The following is a 16534-nucleotide window of genomic DNA, read 5'->3' as shown; positions in this document are numbered from 1 at the left end:
TTGAATCTGACTAGGGTATGGTATTTCAACTGGTCATCACAATAAAACAGTTACACACACACACACACACACACACACACACGCACACATACACCGATGTAAGTACAATAATCTTGAAAACGACGTTCATCTCCTTTTGACCTCACCTCATCGCAATCAAATCATACGTTAAAGGGCTTATAAAAATGGGGTCGAAAATATCAAGTTCACTTTTTTTCGCTCAACCCGATCCAATTCCTTCATATTTTTTGTTCGATTTTATTAACTGACATGAAAGTAAAACAACTCTGATCATATTGTTTGTTTTGTTTGTTGTTTAACAATGATCACTAATTATCAGCAATACTCCAGCTATACGATGGCGGACAAGCCAGAGATTGACATCAGGGGCATCGATCTACGTCATTGGGTTACGAAGACATGCATCAATCAAGTCAGCGAGCCTGATCCCGTTAGTCGCCTCTGATGGCAAGCATCTGTTGCCGAAGACCAGTTCTAACCAGGATCTTCACGGGTTTGTTATTAAAAATCCATTTTCTAACTTTTACACGAAATGAAGTTTGAGCCTCAGGTATTCCCTGACATAGGATGTATCCATTATCACTGAAACTGCCAACAGTCTATGGAGACGATCATTGAAAGCATCCCTTAGCGTGTATATTACACGATGTATTGCGACAGATCAATGGAGAAGAAAAAGATACCTTTGTCTAACACTCAAAATGATCTAATAATGTATATACTATGTATTTCCAATAGACGAGATCTACATTAAATAGGAATTAAGGTACATTTTTTAGAAATGTTTGTGAAAGTTAAATGTGATAAAATGCATTTTAGTAGGAACGGACAATCTTTTTTACACTTGCACGATTCGGATTTAAAACAAATCTAAATGCAGAGGTAAGGCTAAAATATGACAACAAAGCTGATTGTGTAATTTTTGGTTTTTCTAATAGTTTAAGCCGTAGTTCGTTACCAAGGAGTTTATAATGAGCTAAAGACAGTCCAAATGACAGCTGCCATATAATTGCTCTGATTATAATTAACACGATTTTTTGACAAAGGGTTGGAGGTTTTTTATATAGGCATATCCTTGAAACGCAGTGTTCTAGAAAACCCAAGGCTATCCACAAACACTAACCATCACTTGGTCAAACCAAGCAATGAAATGGATGCTATCAATTTAACTTGTACACATATATTCAAAACTTAATTTCAGTCAATTACTTGCTGAAAGATTTCCTTGTAATATTTCGCTCTCATTTGCAAGACACACTTCTGTAGTTAGTCACGTCGTCCCAAACGTGCAAGTGATAGAAATATAAACGGCTAGTTGTCCGTTTTCCGGCGGCAAAGTGTTATTGTATACAATGACATCTCAAAATCCAAGAGCATCTCACTGGAAAGCTATGGCCTTATGCCATCTGCCGTGATACGAACTGTTCCGCTCGGTGGAGAGAATGCCTTGAACATATATAAATCACATGTGAAGACAGCGCTCATATTCAATTACATTCACTCGTATTTACGGCACAAGAAGTTCCATCGATCTACGTTCACAATTACGTAAGGTAGCCGCTCTTCCTCGAAGACAGTCTGTCCGTTAAATGATTTATAAAGTTGATGTTGCGTCAGAACTTTGGAACGTGTCAAGTTGACTGTTTTTTGGCACTCAACTCGTTCAAATGCCTCAGATTGTTGTACGATTTGCTATTTATAATGTCAGTCACCTGGAGGTATATTTTGCTGGTGGAAAACATTTTCCGTCTCCACCACCCCTAAAATTAAATATAATTCTCAAGTACCTGTTCAAAGGTTGGACGTCGGATGGAATCCACCCTCCACAATCCAGTGTATCATATGTCCACTCTGATAAATATCCTGGACCTATTCACTGCCATAGCTTCGTGTTGGTCGTGAAGTCAACATAGCCGTCTTACTACAGAGACTTTCTCTCGCTCATGCGTGTAATTTGATTGGATGGCTATATTTAACGTCGCGTGTTTCAATTGGGACTCAATATAAGGCTATGGTGGTGAATCGATGCAAGGTATTTATAATAAGGTGAGGTGAAATGGAATTTAACGTCGCGTCTAAGATTATTGCACTTATAGCTACGTACATGCACGCACGTGTGTGTGTGTGTGTGTGTGTGTGTGTGTGTGTGTGTGTGTGTGTGTGTGTGTGTGTGTGTATATACAGTATGCTGACTCCGAGCCGACCAGTCCTTGTTTTAGCCCCTTATTGCCGAGTGTCAGGCAGGGTAACAACAAGTACCATAACGTAACGTCTTTTGGTATGACGCGGCCGGGGACCGAACCTCGGACCTTCGCACTCCTGGTGGACGCTCTATAACTAGACTCCGGATGCGGTCTATTTATAATAAAGGAATAGATAGATGGATGGATTTTATAACTCTTGATAAGATACACGTACTTCATTTGAAAATAAAAAATCTTGAATGTCAAGGAAGTATTATTCAGTGTGATGCTACTCCGTTGCCTAGGTCACAACCCTTGTGATGAGGAATTTCAATTATTAATTATTCTTGAAGCAATCAAATATACCGGAACAGCGTTAGCTGCATGATTGTGAGAGTGGAACATAATGAGGATTATATTAGTGGTTGTGAGAACTTCGTATTCCGGGATAGAAATGATCCGCGGCAACCTATGCTGGGTGGTTCGGGTGGTCAGGGTTAGCGACAGTCGATAGCGTGTCACCGTATCATGGCGGCCATTGGTTGTCCAGCCCAGTCTAGATTACCAGGCTACCGTTATACGGCTCTTGCTAAAAATGCATTTAAGGCCTTAGCAAAGCTTTCAATAATGTTAATCGTAGACACGTGGAGGAGGTTTCCAAATTTCACGCATTATTTCACGCAGAATGGTGTATAGTCAGAATCGTACAATGGACTTTCCTTTCAGGGGAGATTTCTTACGCTTTGGGAAAGGATTTTGGCGCTTTTATATATATAGCTAGAATATCGCTGAATGCAACAAACAAAGAAGGAAACTTGAGTTAATATATAAACTTGTTTACACGAGGTAGGACTAAAGTACAGGACAATATAACGAGGAAGCCAACATGATTAACGGGAGAGAATCCAGTTAAATACATTAATCCTACCTTGTATAGTACTCGACACGTTAACTCACTTTTCACCTGATGAAGGGGAAAAGTGAGTGATAGAGTTGGGTTTAACGACGCTTTTAACAGTATTACAGTTATATCACGGGGTGTCAGCTTAATGTGGGAGGAAAGTCCGAAGTGCTGCAGGTCTCTGACGTTTACCACTTCGGTGAAACCCACGAGCACGGGTATGGTGCTGACAAACCTAGAAACATAATCGGGGCGAACCGGGATTCGAACCCACAATCATAGGTTTCTGGCGTGCCCAAGGGACGCAACCCAGAACAGCGAATCGCGGCGCCTTAGACGACTGGGCCACCCGTGCCCCCCGAAGGGGAAAGAAGTCGTCCTTAAACTATGAACACACAATGCCATTTAGAAAGTGGTCGAATGTAACAATAACACTTTCTAAGTAAAGTTCAAATTCTAGTATTTTTTTTGGTTGAGTCCCATCCGGTATTCGAACCCACACTGCCGGAGCGAGGCACCTAATCGCCCATACACAAAGTCAGAGATCTAACCCACTCAGCCACAGAGGCACCGTCTTTGTACTGAAACCTTTTTTACAATCAATAAAGAAGTTGTTTTCCAACTTCTAACTACGGTGTTGGGCGGTCGGGTAGCCTAGTGGTTAAAGCGTTCGCTCGTCACGCCGAAGACCCGGGTTCGAATCCCAACAAGGGTACAATGTGTGAAGCCCATTTCTGGTGTCCCCCGCCGTGATATTGCTGGAATATTGCTGAAATTGGCGTAAAACCAAACTCACTCACTCACTCACTCTAACTACGGTGATCAATGTGTAATCTATCAAAGACTCAACAATAAGAAATTAATAAGAAGTAAAGAAGTCTTTAAAAAGGCATTTAGAAGGGATACACATAAGGAAGAGAATTTATGGATGGCAACTAGTGGTTAAAGCGTTCTCTCGTCACACCGAAGACCCGGGTTCGATTCCTGATATGGGTATAATTTGTGAAGCCCATTTCTGGTGTCCCCCGCCGTGAAACTGCTGGAATATTGCTTATAGCGGCGCAAAACCATACTCATTCACTCTGATTATCTTAAAGGGATCGGGCGGTCAGATTTGTTTGTGCCAAATCAAGACATCCAGCATCTTGGTCGTCTAGCCCAGACTCGATTATTTACAAGCGGCTGTTATAGAGCTGTAACATTGCTGATCGCGACAGTAAACACGAAATAAACAAACTGGTTTGTTTATTGACACTAAAGATTTGAACAATGCACTGCAACAGACTATGTGCTTTATCTCCGCGTGCCTCTTCGTTGTCATGTAGGACCGACGCGGACGTGACGGCCGCCAATACCAACTTCAATCAAACTGTGATTGGGGTGATGCTGAATGGGAGGCCAGGTGTGTTTTATTGCCACTGGTTTAGCGACAGGGATCGTCAGCATCAGGCAACAATGACGGTAATTGAGAGCATCAGAGATATTGAGAAGCGCGGCACTTGATTAAGACGCTCAGCGGAAGGAAACTGGTAGTCAGGCCAATTCTCACTCCCAGGGGAAAACCACGGTTTAAGTTGATATCAATATTATATATCCTCGTCTTAATTACACGTAGGTGTTAGTTGTAATCTGAACGCCCTTGTCATTGAATGGTCACGTCAGTGTTCTTCACAAAGATAGTGGATCTATGGGGTATCAGGAGGAGGAGGTGAGGTGAAATGGGGTTTAACGTCGCGTCCAACATTATTGCACTTATATAGCGACGTGCAAGTACGTGTGTGTGTTTGTGTGGCTGCTTGTACTAGTCCGGACTGATGCCGATTTATAGTGCTAGCTCACTGAGATACCATGCCGCAGTTTAACATGAATACCCCACTCAGACACAGTATACTGACTCCGAGCCGACCAGTCCTTGTTTTAGCCCCTTAATGCCGAGCGCCAGACAGGGTAATAATTAGTACCATCTTTTAACGTCTTTTGGTATGACGCGGTCGGGGTCAGGAGGAGGAAGTCATGCGGATATGGATTTGGATGTGACGAATATGAGGGAACTATCTTACGTAGGCTAACTATAGAGCAACGAATTGCCAGGTCCTATACGGGGGAGGTTATTAGGAGTGAGTGAGTGAATGGGGGTGTTAAATAGAATGTGAATTTGTTGGGTTTAATGCAGCTTTTAACAGTATACCAGTTATATCACGGCGTGTCAGCTTAATGTGGGAGGAAAGCCCGAAGTGATGCGGGTCTCAGACGTTTACCACTTCAGTGAAACCCACGAGCACGGGTATGGTGCTGACAAACCTAGAAACATAATCGGGGTGAACCGGGATTCGAAACCACAATCATAGGTTTCGGGCATTTCCAAGGGACGCAACTCTGCACAGCTAATTGCGGCGCCTTAGACGACTGGGACCCCCGTGCCCCCAGGTTATTAGGGTGGGACTGGAGACCAGTGAGGAGGGTGTGAGAGGTTGAGGACCGTTGGGTGGTGGGGGTGGGGGTGGATTTCATGGCTTTGGAAAATGGTGTAAATGAGTGTGTGTTTGTGTGTGACAGGATTATACTGAGTGACAATTGTTTTACGCCGCAGTCAGAAATATTCCAGCTATATGACGAGAGTTTATAAATAATTTGGACCTGACAATCCTGTGACTGACATCATGAGCATCGACCGACGCAGCTTGGATACGATGACATGTAAGTTGTCGAACCTGACCACCGATCCATTTAGGCGGCTGTTCAGCCCATCTGAATATGTAGTCAACGGTCTAAAATGTCAAACAAAGACAGCCACTCTACATAAGTTGCTGACCCGTGAAGATCCGGGGTAGAATAGATCTTCAGCAACCCATGCTTGCCGTAAAAGGCGACTATGCTTGTCGTAAAAGGCGACTAACGAGATCGGGTGGTTAGGCTCGCTGACTTTGTTGATGCATGTCATCGATCCCAATTGCGTGGATCGATGCACGTGATATTAATCACTGGCTTGTCTGGTCCAGACTCGATTATTTACAGACCGCAGTCATATATGCTGAGTGAGGCGTTAAACAACAAACCAACCAACAACCAACCAACATAAGTTTCTGTCAGTATTAAAATTCAAACAGTCATGGCCATATATATATTTTTTTATATGGCTGCCATGGCAGACATTTTGAAAATCAGATCTGACCCTTTTGAGCTAGTTCAGCTTTCACGAATGTTAGATCAATCATGGGACGTTGCCGCTTCATTGGTCTTGTAGCTTCTGATGAGATAATGTTTGCAGTGCTAGGAAATGCATTTTGAGAGAATACTGGAGCATAGTCAAAATACAACATTCCAATAAAATTTAAATTTAAAATATCACGAAAACAAGAATTTATGTGTTAAGCCACATTTAAGACACACCAAATGTCACAACATTACGAAAGAACTAGGCAGACTAACGACCATTAGAGAAACTTTTAGCTTTCACTACAAACTACGCATTTACCAAATGTCATTCCACTTTGAACAACAATGACTGCGAAACGGCCATTAATAGTTTTTTTCAATATGGCTGCCGTGGCTGCATATCGACAGAACTATTTTGCGTTTTATGCAAACGTATGCATGGTAATGTGATGGAGGAACTATATAAAATTTAGTTTCACTTGATACTAACAGTCGAAGTAAGAATTCGTCCCCAGTAACCCGAAGCGACCAAATGGATCGGGAGTCAGATTTGGTGACTCGTAATATCGTGTTCTCGTAATCCCACGCCATGGGTCGTTGCTCACAATACCGATCACATGATTGTCTGGTCCAGACTCGATTGTTTACATTCAAACGTCATAAAGCTGGAATATTTGAGAAACTGGTATATTTTAATGTATGTATGTATCAGTAATTTTTTTAAATTAATGTATTACACATTCAGGTCATGTAAAATACAAAATGATGTATTTTAGGCCAAATGTGGACAGGTGTATTGCACTTTATAATTTGAAACGATGAGGGTATGAATTTTGTACATATGACACATTATTATTATTATTATTATTATTATTATTATTATTATTATTATCATCATTATTATTATTATTATCATTATCATAATTATTATTGTCATTATTATTATTGTTGTTGTTGTTGTTGTTGTTATTAGTGGTAGTAGTAGTAGTAGCAGTTTATTGCCGAGTCTGTCGTTAAACAACCAATGCAGTCGGAGTAAATGTAAATTTTTAGTGCAGCTGTACTCTGGCTGTCAAACAGAGTGTTGAATACTCCAGCAGGTGAAACAGTGTGGATCTGATCAATACAGTTCTTGAGTCTATTGACGTCAGGTTCATCTCATGCTACATTGGCAGGTAAAGAATATTCTACGCACTAGACTCATGACGTCACAACGTTTTAAATTTGCAAGCATCTTGATACGCATACAAAGGTGGGTCCCGTCAAACGTTTCGTTTTGTTGGGGATTTGAATATATATATATATATATATATATATAACTAAAATGGCATGAGGTGTTGAGTAAGCACTGAGAAATAATAATGATAAAAAAATGATGATGATGATGATGATGATCTCCAGAAATGACGTCATGATAGAACAATGTTTTAGCATGATATAAACCACGCTTCGTTCTTCATTGTTCTTTGCGATTGATCGCGAAACTATCTTATATTGTCGTTTACAAGTACGTGTGATCTATTTCTCGTTTTCTAATGTTCTTCCCGAAAAGGTAAATAATATCTCTGTCGTGTGTGAATAAACGTATATCAGAGATTTACTGAAACGAGTAGATACTTTACATGGGTTTTGTCTTTTAAAATGCATATTTTTTTTCTTATTTGGCCTTCATTTTTTTTACAAAAAACAAATAATTTCCTGAAAGCCATCCAGAGACCAGGTGTATTGGATATCTAAATACTTTATACCTAAACAGGCGGAATTCATCCATCCATATAGTCACCAGACAATATTTTTAGTCATGTCTGCGCATATTGATGAAATAGTATGTACAAGATATACAAGATTTATTGTATATTAGGGACTATTATTTCACCCCGAGTTTAGCAATATCACGACGACTTAAGAATCGAGCGGTGTCTTAGGCGTAACGTACACCATTACCAACAGGCTACATCATCGCCCTTGATTTTTACTTAAACACTGCAATATCCAAGTTAAATTAAACAAGAAACAATAAAGCAGGAAATGGAGCATATACCAGTGTATTTAACATACTTCGGATTTCGACATGCTTACAAACAGGAAGCGACTCCGGTAAAACCAGCTGCAGTGTCGGATAAATTACCCCAAAAGGCCAATGAGCGGTTACTGCACAGATCAGTATGCCTTGGAGGTTCTGTGTGATTGTTTACAAGCTGTAGCTGTAGTGTAGGTGGCTAGTAGGCGCGAATCTATATCGGCAAATAAACAGGATGTTGTGTCCAGGCGAATAGTGCTGTTTTGGGACATGTTTTTTTTTTAAATATCCCATTGTCCTAAAGTTTTATACATTGTTGTTTAACGCAGCACTCAGCAATGGTCCAGTTTATATGACGGCGGCGTGAAAATAATAGTCTTGACCAGACAATCCAGTGATCGATATTATGAGCAACGGTCCATGCTGCCGGGTCACAAGTCACCGAGTCGGACCACATGATGCATTTGGTCACTTCTTACGACCAGCATCGACTTATGGGGACCCATTCTAACGTGAAAACACCACGCTTGTTTGCGATAGGATTTGTGCGGACGAAAGCATTGAATCTTAGTAAAGACACGTTATGTATTAAATTGTATAGTTCTACGTCGCATTTTGTGATCAGATATTGTAATTCAATACTTTTTAGAACCTGAAATATCAACTGCAAAGCCTAATACAAGACTAGCAAGGTTTATAATGCGTTTTTAGTATGACGTCTTTTCGTGTTCATAATTCCTTTTGCGAGCAGTTTATCAACTAACAGGCTTACAGTCAAAATTCGTCTGGAAAGCAATATACAAGTATCAATGCAGTGGTAGCAATGACCGGTAGAAAACCATTCCATACAAATTCTTGAAGCCCGTAATTACAGATGGAGTGTTTTACACTGCAGTGAAACATTTACATCAGCTTACAAACTGTAGGCATTTTAAGACTTTGAAAGGCATTTAGAAGTGATACACATAAGGAAGGGCATTTATTGATGTCAACGTCATTATCACGAAGAACACAATATTTCGGATCATATGCTTACTCCTTCATCAGGTGATGCTAAGTTCTTATAGCATTGTGTCGTGTATCATTGTGATGTATATAGGTCACGTGTTGATGCAGGTCTTCCAGCCTTTTGGTTTGTCTCGACGGAGACCTTTAACTGAGGTTCTCAAGGATAAACGTTGAGGAAAACTCCGATCAGGTATGGTACTGCTTCGAGACAATTCGCAAGCTGCAGCTGCAGATCGTAGGTTTGACTTACTTACCAAAGCCCCGTAATGCCTGACCCAACACTCTCTGTCTCCCCTGAGGCCATGATCAGATCACACCTGCGAGGGAGAGTCTTTTACCAGAAACGACGGGGTGATGGCCATTGTCGAGGCCTTTTTGAGGGGCGGGATGAAGATGTATATTGAGCAGGGATAACAAAGCATTAAAGTTTAAAGTAAAAAGAGATTATGTTGAAAAATAACGTGAAAACGATTTCCAACATAAGACCCTTTCCATTTACTCGATGTAGAATATACTGATAATTAATGAATGAATAGAACAAAAGTTTCCGATTTCCTTTTCCAAAGATGAATTCATAGCATTAAAAGCTTTATCATAGCAAAAGGTTAACACCCCATAATGATAATTCCAATCGCGCATACAGTTCTTAGCGTATAACAAGCTTTTCAACCGAGGCATTTGGTTTCGTCTTCCGTGTGGGAAATATGTTTCAAATCTGACAGATTTCTTAATGAAGAACTGAGAAGTAGTGACATCCTAATTGTCTCGAGGGTATTCTTTCTTCAAGTCTGTCGATTTCTGTTAAAACCATACAAACATATAACTGTATCAGCTGATTACAAAGAGAGCACAGACATGAGAATATGTACACTGCACAAAAGCCTTCCTTGGTACACAGTACGTACATGTAAATTTTCATTTTAAATGGTAAATGTTTATTCAGATCCCCTAAAAGACTAATTATTTTTAACCTTCAAGAAGAGTTCTTATTAGATTCGTTCCCAGTTTGTGACGTTGACATCGGTCAGATATGCAATGAATATATAAAGGAAGGAAAACATAGTCAAGTCATAAATGCCACCATCGTTTAGGTGGCCAATGGAGTTACGCCGTATTTTTGCTGTGATCCCCCGGCTTATTGACTTAACCCCTCGCCCGTAAGGCTTCGCTGTCAGGCCAGCTAATTGTCCACGTATAGTCGCCTTCAGGAGAAGGGATGCTTAGAAATTCGCGAAACTTGCCGTCACAGCAACACGGTGATGAGAACAATATGCGTCGGCAAGAAGGAGCATAGCCTATAGACGTGGGGCTTGCCACACTTACGAAATTCGTGATTTTTATTATATTTATTTCAATTTAGGCACGGCTCTGGTGGCGTGGACAAAAGGAAAGGTCTCTGTTTCTGAATGTGTAAAGATGTGTAGCGTTAACTACATGGACTAACACAGAATACGTGGGACGGAGGTGTTGCAATTTTAATGAATAAATCTTCATGACTCGCTCGCTACATAATACTGTCAGTTTCTGTTTTTGTTTTTATCCTGCTCACAGATCCTGCCACATTATCCTATGTGACAAACACACAGTGTCTCCAAGGGCGTTTGTGAAACGGTTTTGTGTTTCATAAGATATTCTAAGTGTACATGATACAGTTTGCAAGGAAAATTTAGTCATGGAGATTAGTTTACTTACGTAAGGTTAATCCATACATGTATTTACACAAAATCAAGTACGCAGCAACAACTGTATACTGTTTTAAAATATGCATATATGTACAAACACAATCATTCAGTGTAGGGGAATAAATGCTGGGCTTTAAAAGTTAAACAGGTATTTTACACCTTTGGCCTTGGACAGAATTGGAACAACCAGGAAAAAAATTAAGTACATCTAATATATTTAAGCAACGATATACATAATAAATATTGTTAATCACGCATGGCCTGACGATTTACGTTCGTATTCAAAACTTACAGAAAAATAAAGCATACCAGTTTTGCGTACAATTTGTCATGTCAAGTCTTTGATTGGCATTAAGAAATGATACACATGTGGAAGAGAATTTATGGATGTCAACTTCTTTATTATGAGGAAACACAACGTTTCTTAGTATATGCCTTCTCCTTACATCAGGTGCCTGATAGCATTCATTCCGCCGATGAAGAAGTAAGCATATACCCCGAAACGTTTTGTTTCCGCATAATAAAGAGGTTGATATCCATAAATGCTCTTCCTTATTTGTCACGTGTTAATGTTAAAGCATAGCGCATTGCTTTAAGCCAAATTCGAAGGTCATGGTGCTCTAGAGATATGTGTCCATTGGTGTATGGTGTTTGTTGCTTCGTGGCTCGATGCCACAGTACTTTTGTAACAATCAAAGAGAGCCATCAAAGTATGAAGATTAAAGTTTTCTCGAAATATGATTCTCTTAATGCTTAAACCTACTGTTCTGGATCTTTTGTTTTAGATTTACACTGGATTATCACTGTGTATTGTTAGTGGTTTAATATCCCAATTACATTGTAGTGTTTTAATCTACGTAACAATGGCCCGTTTCATTTCTTCGGGGTCAGAATAGGTTCCCAATACCCTTGCCTGTAAGAGGTAACTCTAATCGTGCGACTTCATACGTACGCCATATTACTCGTCGACATGTGTCCTTCCTCAATACTCCACGGTGGAAGTCATCGACGTGTGTCCTTCCTCAATACTCCACGGTGGAAGTCATTACAGTCTGTTTCACCGTCCGGCCTCGATGACTTTTCAAACCGTCTACCTGTTTCAAGCTATATATCTTTATCTTTACAACCGCTTTCCTGTTCCAAGATACATATCTTTACAACCGCTTTCCTTTTTCAAGCTATATATCTTTACAACCGCTTTCCTGTTCCAAGATACATATCTTTACAACCGCTTTCCTGTTCCAAGATACATATCTTTACAACCGCTTTCCTTTTTAAAGCTATATATCTTTACAACCGCTTTCCTGTTCCAAGATACATATCTTTACAACCGCTTTCCTGTTCCAAGATACATATCTTTACAACCGCTTTCCTTTTTCAAGCTATATATCTTTACAACCGCTTTCCTGTTCCAAGATACATATCTTTACAACCGCTTTCCTGTTCCAAGATACATATCTTTACAACCGCTTCCCTTTTTCAAGCTATATATCTTTACAACCGCTTCCCTTTTTCAAGCTGTATATCTTTACAACCGCTTTCCTGTTCCAAGATACATATTTTTACAACCGCTTTGCTCTGCCAAGCTATATATCTTTACAACCGCTTTCCTGTTCCAAGATATATATCTTTACAACCGGTTTTCCTGTTCCAAGCTCTGTTTCTTTACAACATGTTTACCTGTTCCAAGCTATGTTTCTTTACAACATGTTTACCTGTTCCAAGCTATGTTTCTTTACAACATGTTTACCTGTTCCATGCCATGTTTCATTATAACCGGTTTACCCGTTCCATGATATGTTTCTTTACAACACTTTTACACGTTCCAAGCTATGTTTCATTATAACCGGTTTGCCTATTCCAAGCTTTGTGTCTAAATAACCTGTTTACCTGTTCCAAGCTTTGTGTCTATATAACCTGTTTACCTGTTCCAAGCTATGTTTCTTTATAACCTCTTTACTTGTTCCAACCTATGTGCCTTTACAACCGGTTTACCTGTTCCATGCTATGTTTCTTTATAACCTGTTTACCTGTTCCAAGCTATGTTTCTATAAAACATATTTACCTGTTCTAGACTGTATTTGTTGATAATCCGTTGACCTGATCCACGCTTCATCTATTTACAGACCGGTTACCTGATCCAGGGTCACTTCATTGACTGTGAACCGTTTACCACGACCAGACTCGATTCCATCACAAATCGGTGACCTAGGCCAAGCTCGACCTCTTTAGAAACCACCATTACAGGTACCTGGTGTGAAACACTGCGGCATTGAACAACATTCACTCACCAGACCAATCACTCACATTCTCCCATCACGTCCGACCAAAAATCCATAACGATAAATAGTCATTAGATTTTCAGTGATATTAGTGTCACACGGTGTATCCTAAGACAGTGTTACAAGATCTGTAGTCAGGTTAGTTAACTGCTCAGGGGCCCGCAAGCTTTAAGCAAGCCAAATAAGCTCAGATGTGCCAATGTTCATGAAGGACAGGCTCTGCCCGTCTTGGTCAATAATTGCCTTCCTAAGTCATTTTATGATATCGCGACCATGTAAAGTGAATTTCCGTTTGGTATTATTCGGCCCGGTGGAATCGTTGACGACTTTAGCAGGGCTTATGTGTGGTAATCGAGATCTCATCATCTTCCATGTCGCTCCTCTGTCCACCTCTGCGTGGTCGAGCTGGTACACACACTACCCCTTGGCTGTGGCGTGGTCACCCCCATATCCCCATCCGAATACACAAATCCTGAAACACCTGGTGTCTCCCCGTTTGAGACTGTCCTCCAACAATCTCCCTCTATCTCCCTGACTCGGGGTGTTCTGTAACCAATCTCCTACTACCCAAAGTCTCGGCCTGGTCTATAACCAATCTCCCTCTACCCCAATGTCTCGGCCTGTTCTATAACCGATCTCCCTGTCTCGACTATTTCTATAACCAATCTCCCTGTCTCGGCCTGTTCTATAACCAATCTCCTCGTCTCGACCAGTTCTATAACCAGTCTCCTCGTCTCGACCAGTTCTATAACCAATCTCCCTGTCTCGACTATTTCTATAACCAATCTCCCTGTCTCGGCCTGTTCTATAACCAATCTCCCTGTCTCGGTCTGTTCTATAACCAGTCTCCCTGTCTCGGTCTGTTCCATAACCAATCTCCCTGTCTTGGTCTTTTCCATTACCAATCTCCCTGTCTCGGTCTGTTCTATAACCAGTCTCCCCGTCTCGACCAGTTCTATAACCAGTCTCCTCGTCTCGACCAGTTCTATAACCAATCTCCCTGTCTCGACTATTTCTATAACCAATCTCCCTGTCTCGGCCTGTTCTATAACCAATCTCCCTGTATCGGCCTGTTCTATAACCAATCTCCCTGTCTCAAGCTGTTCTATAAACACCAGGTGTCTCCCCGTTTGAGACTGCTCTCTAACAATCTCCCCCTATACACCAGACTCGGGATGTTCTATAACCAGTCTCTCTCATGATCCCTGCCTTGAGCTGTTCTATAACCAATCTCCCTCTACCCCAATGTCTCGGCCTGTTCCATACCCAGTCTCCCTCTACCCCAATGTCTCGGCCTGTTCTATAACCAATCTCCCTTCCTCGGTCTGTTCTATAACCAATCTCCCAACCTGAGGCTGTTCTATTACCCATCTCCACCTCTCTCCCTGACTGAGGCTGTTCCGTTCGATCTACCGGGGGCTGCGAAGTTGCTTATCCCTTCTTCTCCAGGACCTTGCCCCTTTCTGTACCACCTGTTTCCCTTACCCCGTCACTTGGGGGCTGCTGTAGAACACATCAGTTCTTCTCCCCCTCTCGTCAGACAGTAACGGCCTGTGGGTAAAGAAATCCTTCCCTCTTGACTTTTCCGCAGAGTCTGGCCTAATGAAGAAGCAATGTTTAACTAATTACAAACAGACTTTATTACGGCTATAAGTGGCCCTGGGGATACCTTCTCCCTGCACCAGCATCCCCCTCAACATGTGCAGGGGCAGCAGCATCACAGCGGCTAAAACACGCTGAACCAATGGCAAACAAAGGCTGTCAAGGCCTGTGTCGCTCTCCAATAAAAGTCAAGACCGAACGCCCAACTGGTACAGAAAACTAGGGTGGCTACACGCCCCCGTATTTCATCAACACCCGTCACACAGACAACACTACTTTGTGGAAAATAGCAGCAGTGCATTTGCAGGATATTATTGTCTATGTGACGTAGAGGGACTGGCGTGTTGTGAGGTGTACATAAGACCGAGATCGTACACCCAGACGCTGTAACCAGGCGCTGGGGGCTGGCCACCACTACTGCAGAAAAACAGAATCATTTGAAACCTCTCAAGACTTTTCAAGAATAGTAACCAGGTGAGAGTATGTCGCTGTATATATGTATATGTTCATCAGTGTCAGACTATCCTTCTTGCGAGGTTAAACATGTTTCCATTACTTCTATAAGACAAAAGTAGGTAAAACGATATGTTACTCTTGATACCTTTTTGTTTATTGATTTATTCGTTTGATAAAGAAATTCATGTTTTGTTTATGACATTTACTTCATGTCCTTTACTCGGATAATGTGTACGTCACACATGGCATGTAGACAATGACGTCATACATCAGCCTCAATGTCGCGGATGTTGTAAGATGCCAATTTAAATTTTATTTTCATTGTGCCTTTCACTAAATCATAATTAAACCGAGACATGCAGCTGATGATTTTATGAAAGGAATTAAGGATGAATATGTGATGTACATAAATTGATTTAGAAAATCATTAATAGACGTTTTAAAAATGAATTATGCACGTAGCTGCATCATTCGCACTCTCATGGCGTCAGCTGTGAAATTATAAGGTGAGATTGTTCATGAATGCATTGACCTTCTTCATGACATACATAAAATGAAACCCTGTCAATCCGGACGGTATGCATTGACCTTCTTCATGACATACATAAAATGAAACCCTGTCAATCCGGACGGTATGCATTGACCTTCTTCATGACATAGATAAAATGAAACCCTGTCAATCCGGACGGTACTGTTCAAAGTAAAATCGTCCGGAATAGCAAATGTTCGGATTAACGCATTAAGGTTTCTCATTAATGTCCTCGATATAAATTAGATATTCAATCAGTAATTATCCGAAACGCATGGCTCCCTGATCATCTGGATCCAGAATTCGGAAGTTTCATTGTATAGATATTCCATTGGTTTATCACAGTAAGAATTTGAATAAAAATAATCTGATTGTAAATGATTAAAAAAAATATAATAATCTAATTCTAATTTTCTAATTTTAAATTTAATGTTTATGCCAAGACTCTTATAGTTGGCTAAGTGTTCCTAATAGCGGCATAGGAAAAAAACCCGAATATCTTTACATATTGTAAAAGACCCAAAACAGGATCATGGTATCCACAAAGAGACGCGCATGTATGTGGCCAAATTGGAACTAAAACTTAACGCGTGGCGTGGTTCAAACACCTGCTGTCGGGTTGTGCTTAAAATAACACCCCTTCTAATGATTTCCCCGAGGATATAACTACTATACGGTATAATTACAAAGATTA

General features: G+C 40.8%; 2 protein-coding genes across 2 annotated transcripts in view; both read left to right on the top strand.

The window, feature by feature from the left end:
- The window catches only part of LOC139462326 (glucose-induced degradation protein 8 homolog), a 303774-nt gene that overhangs the window by 193413 nt on the left and 93827 nt on the right, over positions 1-16534 (top strand). The window lies entirely within an intron of this gene.
- Positions 14978-16534, top strand: part of LOC139461858 (uncharacterized) — an 89165-nt gene continuing 87608 nt past the window's right edge. The window contains exon 1 of the mRNA XM_071243339.1: positions 14978-15329. The gene's annotated coding sequence lies outside the window, so the exon portion shown is untranslated. The remainder of the gene's footprint in view (positions 15330-16534) is intronic.

Source organism: Haliotis cracherodii, unplaced genomic scaffold (genome assembly GCF_022045235.1).
Source record: "Haliotis cracherodii isolate W230 unplaced genomic scaffold, xgHalCrac1.p SCAF_15, whole genome shotgun sequence".
NCBI classification, from domain to species: domain Eukaryota; kingdom Metazoa; phylum Mollusca; class Gastropoda; order Lepetellida; family Haliotidae; genus Haliotis; species Haliotis cracherodii.
This window is presented reverse-complemented; position numbering and strand designations above follow the sequence as displayed.